Source organism: Nycticebus coucang, chromosome 9 (genome assembly GCF_027406575.1).
Source record: "Nycticebus coucang isolate mNycCou1 chromosome 9, mNycCou1.pri, whole genome shotgun sequence".
Taxonomy (NCBI): domain Eukaryota; kingdom Metazoa; phylum Chordata; class Mammalia; order Primates; family Lorisidae; genus Nycticebus; species Nycticebus coucang.
The window spans coordinates 90,068,750-90,076,147 of NC_069788.1; positions in this window are offsets into that span (position 1 = coordinate 90,068,750).

Here is a 7,398-nt window from a genome sequence, read left to right on the forward strand (position 1 = left end):
CTTAATGGCCACACAATTCATTGAAAAAACAGTAGAGCATTACGAAGATGTAAAACAAATGAGGATTACTATGCACTCATTTTGTGAGAATAAAAAGAAATACAAAATCATGAGCATGTAGCTTGTCCTTCTGCAAAGAAATACAGGAAGAATTAACCAGAAAGTAATTCAGTAGTTACTTACAAGATATTGAGGAAGAGTCTGAACCAGAGTGGAAAGGATGGAGAGGGAAAAGCATTTTTCTTCATGTGCCTTTCTACATATGGTTCTACCAAAGTTTAGACTTTTGGAACAATGTTAATATTCTATATATTTAAATACAATTAAATGTAAAAGATGAGAAAGACCTAAAACTGAATTTTAAAAATGAACTCAGATATATTCCAAATAGATAAACACCCTGATAGGGCAAGAAAAGTTAACCTAAGGAACTTTGGACAACTTACCTTTAGTTTTTTATTTAAGAATGTAAATAAAGTTCCCGTAGTTCAGTGATTAGGATGCTGGAGACATACGCCAGGGCTGGTGAGTTCGAACCCCTCCCCGGCCTGCTAAACAACGATGACAACTACAACAAAAAAAAATAGCCGGGTGTTTTGGCAGGCGCCTCTAGTCCCAGCTACTTGGGAGGCTGAGGCAAGATAATCACTTAAACCCATGAGTTTGAGGTGAGCTGTGACTTCATAGCACTCTACCAATGATGACATAGTGAGACTCTGTCTCAAAAAAATAAATAAATAAATAAAAATGAAAGAACATTAAAAACTGCAAACTAATGTTGAAGCCTTCTTTGTTAGTTTATTTCTCATAATGGAATAGGTATAAAAGATATGGCATAATTTATACGTATTGTAGGCATTGCATGAAGAAGGAAAATGCTTATATAGAATGGGGTAAGCAAAAAAGTATCCTGTGAGGTGGGTATGAATTGGCCATATGTACTTATGGTTTCTAGTACATTTCTAATATATATTTATAACTGGGACAATCTGGATATCTAAAAACTTATGTGTATACTTATATATATTAAGAAAATTAACAAATTAAAAAGCATTGAGCAAAACTGAGTCCACGAATCTATACTGACAATGCTAATAAATAAAATCCCCAGATGAAAATGGTGTTAGATGTGATAGATGCAATTATGGATACTTTTTTGTAAGGAGGATGGGTAATAAACTAATTGATCCTGCACCCTGCAAAGAGGAAGGATGTTAGGATCTTCATCTCCTTCTACTGCTTTGTCCCTTAGTTGCCTTTAGCTCAGTACGTCAGAAAATAGAGCTCTGTGGTCACAGCGGGAGGTTCCAAAAAGCACTCAAACCATCTCAGAAAATTGGTGTTTCATGATTTTTGTGCATAATGAACTTTCTTCAGAAGATGATACATATATAAGTAAGAGTGAGAATAAAAAGAAATAAGAGTGTTTTACTGCCCCAAAGACAGGGTTTGGGATTATTGTTCCACAAACTATGGGTTTAATACAATGGCAAATTATATTTGAAAATATTATTTATGTCGGAGAATCATCTTCAAAATTGAGTGAGAAATCAGGCTCTTGTTTATCCAAGAGGTTGGCTTCTATTTGTTTTTGTTTTTTTTTTTAAATGAATTGGAGAAGAACATGCAGCAAAGCATCAAGAGATGCTGCTTAAATTGACAAAATCTCTGAGTGAGAGTCAATGATATCAGAGTTGGAAAACAGTGAGAGCCCTTGTGATGAAGGTTTTAAGTCAGTGGACTTGGATGTGTTATCAAAGTCATCTCAAGGCAGTAAAAAATTTCTCAAACAACTTGACAAAATGGAAGAAAGAATGAAGCCAAAGGCTTTTAAACTACTAATTTGTTAGAAAATGGAAATGAATGGAAATACTTCTTTTTCTCCCCTCTCCATCTGACCAAGAGATAAATAAAGATTTTTCACTCCATTCAATTCTAATCCAGGAACTAATGAAACAAAACCCTAAGCTATTTGTTTCAGTTTCCCAGTATGTTTTGTTAAGCAGTTCATAGTGAGTATTTGAAGCTCAAAGGTTGGGTTATCTTTGTTTAAGATGTCCTCAGAGAGGCGTTATCCAAACCACAAAGGGGTTTCAGCTTAGGTCTATCTTCTTGCTGCACAAAGAGCCAATTATTGAGACAGGAAGATTGCCAAGGAAGAAAGAAATTTTTAATTTAAAAGTCACCTGTTGAGAGAAAGGGGGTGGGAAGGTGGTGGGAGAACAAGCCTCAAATCCACCTTCCTTTGTAAGGAGGGCTATATGCCCTGGGGCAGATAGTGGTGTAATTAGCCAGGGACTACTTGCAGTGGGGTGAGTTGTAGGCATGGAGTCAGGAAGTATGCCCAGAGGCTTTCAGAATCTGTATTCCTTTTCTTGTAGAAATTCTGCCATTTGCAGGAAACAACTGAGAAAGGTCAAGTTATTAGTCCAAAGCTTCAGGGTTCTGGTCATCATGCCCCACAGGGCCAATTACAGATGAATGGTTTCCTAACCACCTTTTGTCTCTTTGTTCTACTCCCTTTGTACCTGAGAAAGGGAATAAAAATAAAATTAATCAACAAAAAGGAAAAGACCAGTGCCAGACCATCAAAAACAACTAAAGCTTGAGTCATTGGAAAGGTGTCACCATGTATTTATTCTAAGAGGAATATAAAAGTTTTTTTTTTTTAGTTACTTTTTTCACTTCACAAAAGTCGTATTGAAAGAACCAGACCAGCACTATCTTAAGAGTTAAGTTTCGCTCCACCCCACCACCCCACGTCCCCTCACCCCACCCACCGCCGCCATTTCACTCAGTAAGTTTTACTTTCTAGACAAGCCCAGGCAAGCCCAGGCAATTCCCCGAAATCATGAGACAACTGCCCACCAATCAGGGACCCCCCCACCTAACCAATCCAGAAGCACCCCCTTTGTTTCAAGCTGTGCACACCCACCCGCTGCACGGGACCATAAGAACCCCCTGCTCCAGAGCTCGTGGCTCCTGGCTCAGATCAGTTGCAATGGAGTCCCCAGGAGCCCAAGTTTGAACTTGCAATAAAAGGCCCTTTTGCTTTTGCATCGGACTCGGCTCCCCGGTGGTCTCTGTGGGGGATTTTGAGATCCGGGCACAACAGTATATGGTATATGTGGGGAAGAAATACTCACAAAAGAAAAAGAGTAGAGGATATAACCAGACAGTTGATAGTCAAGGACAGGAGTCTGTGTGTATGCATGGTGTGTATGTGTGTGCACGTGCATGTTCATACCTGTGCCCAGATACCCTGCGAACATCCTTGTCAGTGTCCAGGTCTCAGGCAGTCCATTTCCTGGTTTACTGAAAGGCTTCTTGCTATCCCCCATACAGGGTTCAGTACTGGGTCCAGGGTCCTGGGTCCTAAGCCATTTGGTATATTGGAAAATTGCCAGTATGGGCTGGGAAGGCTATGAGATGCTGGGTCTGCTTTTCTTTAAGAGCACACCCTCAAAATCTTGCAGTCACTAGACAACCATGTAATTCCATCACCACCCCCATCCATATCCTTAATGTAACACTTGGAATCCTGAGAAGCTAATTATTAGTCCATCCCTCTGCCTCAGGCAGAGCCATAGATAACGCTGACAGCAGCCCCAGTTGCCATGCTGGCACTGAATTGAGTGTCATAGATATCTTGTTTACTCTTAGAACAACTTTCCTGTAAAGTCAGTACTGTTATGATCTCCATTTTATATTTTACTGCCTTTGAGTGTTGATTATGGCCTTACATATGCCCCTTCTCATTCTTCGGACATTTACTCCCATAAACCCTAAGACAAATTTGGTTTAAAAGCCCCTTCATCTTTGCCTGAGGAGGTTGTGCTTCCTGCCTAAGGGAGTTCTAGGAAGGGTTCTACATCTCTGAGTTTACTCAGGCCGCCAGAGGCTGGTATATAAGACCTTTCTCAATCTTCTCTGTAGAGGTGTGTGAGAAGCTGAAGCCCCATAAGTACTGGAATTCAGATGGTGGCTCTATTCTGCTCTTACCCTAGCAGAAAAAACCTCCATGGCGGCAGACCTGAATATCCTCCTTCATAAAATCACAGTTAAGGGACAAGGCTTACTTACCCTCTGAGTTTCATTTTGGCTCTATAGTTACACAATCATCACCATTCATGTACCACTTCCACTACACTGGGCACAGCACCAAGCTCTTCACAGTTACCACCTCATTTTATACTACTGGAAGTCCCAATAATAGCTCAGCCTTAGGAACCCTGTTTGACATTTTAGAATACTGAAGCTAAGAAAGGGTAAGTAGCTTGTTCAGGGTCACACAGTTGGTGAGAGAGCTCAAGCTATGCTGTTTTGTGATGAGTTTTCTCACTTTCCCATATAATTGGAAAACTGAAAGTCAAAGGATGGGTGGCACCCTGTTGGGAGCAATACAGAGATCTTATCCTTGCTGAAGGAGGAGGACTTCTGAGCCAGACATTTCCAGGGCCAGGGCTGGCAGCCTTAGAAACATGCTGCTAAACATCCTTGCTATTTCTCTGGTGCTGCTAAAATACTCACAGGCCTGTGCCTCAGTTCTGGTCATTTCACAGAGGAGGAAAATCAGGCTCAGAGAGGTTAAGTTTCATCTCCAAAGCCCATCATCTAGGAATCAGGAGTAGAGGACCTGGAATTCACACCCAGGCATGGGGTGGAGGTGGGTGGACAGTCAGGGGAAGCTTTTATACTTCTTCCAATATGTTCCGCTATTTTCCTTTATGAAGGTCCATTTCTGAGATCCTAGCAGAAGTTTTAAGAGCCTCCCAGATGGTTCAGTGTGACTTCTACGGCACATCTGAAGCCCTTATGGAACACCATGTTTTGAGACACTCACACTTACTGGTTCCACTCAGACATTTTGCAAAGCAGACACTTCCCCCAGCCTGCAGGAAGCAGTTCCTGCCTTCTGGGAGCCCACAAGCCCTCAGTGGCAAAGCTCTAAACAATAAGCAGGCCTAGGCTAGGCCCTTGTGGAGAGAGAGCTGAAGGACCTAGCTGGCCTGGTCCTACCTACCTTACTTTGACCAATAGGTACTACCTATCAGCAGAGCAGGGATTGCCCACAAGTATTGTGGAAATTTGTTGGGGTGCTTCTGACTTTTATAGAGGTTTAGAATTTAAGGATTGAGGGTCAGTGATTCAGACCTACTGGAACATGCAGGACAGTCCACCACAATGAATAAGCTGCCTGGGCCTCATAGGACTTTTAATGTTCACTTTAAGTTTACACGCGTGAAAAATCCATTTCAGGATTATCTGAGTCTAGATCATTATGGTCCCAAGACTGTTTTATATCATATCAAAATGATATTTTTATAATGGTTTTGCTACCCGCTGAATTTTCTGCGAAGACAACTGCCATGTAATTGGGAAAGATCTATATTTTGTTTTATTTGGAACTTTACCAAGCATTATTTACCATTTTGGAAAATATCTTTGGCAAGAATATTTTGGTGTAGTGTTGACTATCAAGGCAGTGGTATGCAAGCACACAGTCTCCTGCAAGTCCATGACTGATACCCTTACTACACTTGCCAGTGCTAGTGTACCTAAGCATTGTCATATTCAAAGGCACATTATTCTCTTAGAATTTAATTTTATTTCAACTTCATAGTATAATTAGAGCATTATTTTGTTTTTTAAAAAATTTGTGAGGAGGGTGGAGCAAGATGGCGGACCAGGATTGTTCAGTTGAGCTCTCATAGTATGACTGGGGAAAAAAAGAAAACCCAGCCATACCTGACATGAGGACCTTACCTGGAGTTGTAGTTCAGGGAGCACAATGAGGTGGTAGAGTGCAGGATACAGTGTGTGATCTGGAGCAGTGGAGATCTGACATACTAGGCAAGTGATTGGGAGCCAGCAGGATCAGCCAACCCCCCTACAGAGGTCCAGGGATGGGAGGAAGCCTTGCCACAGCTTTTGGTTTTGGGGAGAAGCTGCATGTTGAGGGGAAAGCTTGGAAGAGTGAGCAGACTCAATTTTACATCAGCCAGTTTTGAGTACTAGTTAGAGTGGATTTGACATTGGTTTGGTGGCTGGCAAGGCAGCCATTCTGGGAAGGTCCCAGATCTCAGGGGGCAGCCATTGTGGGAAGGTTGTGAAGGTGGGCCTCTTACCAGGGCCTACAGCACAGCCATCGTAGTTCTGCCTGCCAGGATCAGATCTCCATTCTTGGGTCAGGCTGAGTGACTCCCATACCCCACAGGAACTATTGTCAGGGGGCACTGTGAGACCTGCTTCTGGATTCTGGAGAGCTTTAAGATCCTAACCCGGTGGGGTCTGAATGCTGAGGAAACAATCAGGCGATCCCCATGGGCAATTAAGTTAGGAATAAGGACCATAGATAGAGGTTGCTGGCTGGGTTCTCCATCTCCTAAAAAACCACAGCACCATTACATATAATTATATAATTTTTTTTTTTTTTTGAGACAGAGTCTCAAGCTGCTGCCCTAGGTAGAGTGCTGTGGCATCACAGCTCACAGCAATCTCAAACTCTTGGGCTTAAGCAATTCTCTTGCCTCAGCCTCCAGAGTAGCTGGGACTACAGGCACCTGCCACAACACCCAGCTATTTTTTGGTTGTAGTTGCCATTATTGTTTGGAAGGCCCAGGCTGGATTCAAACCCACCAGCTCCAGTGTATTTGACTGGTGCCCTAGCCACCTGAGCAAAAATTTTAAGTTTTTTTTCTGCCTTTTGTATGTTGCTGAGGTTGCTGTTTTTGGCTATTTTAGATTTTTTAAATTTTGTTTGGTTGTGTTGTTTTTGCTAATTTGTTCAGTTGGTTCTATTCTTAACTTCCATTTTTACTTTCATCAAGAGCAAGGGCTCCTGTATTCTTGGTTATAGTATTTTAGCCTCATTTATTCTCTGTCTCGATTTCACTCTTCTCCATTCTCTTTAATAGAGACTCTTCTACTTTTCTCATCTTTCCAAAATAAATTGTTCATGCAACAGCTAAGATATACCCTTTTATTTTTTTTTTTTGGTCTTTCTTCTTTCATTCCTTTTTCCTCTTCCCTCGCTCCTTTATTTGATATGACTGTATTTTTAATTTCCTTTATCTCTTATTTTATTATTTTTTCTTCTTTTGTTGCTGAGATCTGAGTGGCACAGCTGTGGTCTGGCAGGGAGGTCACGGAAGTAGTCTGCCTCAAGGAGGCCAAGAGATCCTTGACTAGGGAGCCATTCTACCTTTGGCCTTGGGAAGACAGTATTGGCTAGTCCACATGGCAGAATTTTTCTATTTCTTTTTTATTTTTATTTATTTTTTCCACTTGTTTTTGCTCTTTTCTTTCTCTTCCTATTTTTGGAAGAGGAAGAGTTTGGCTTTGCTCAGCCTGGTAAGGAGCTCCTGATTTCAAAAAACCCAACCAGCACAGCTCTTT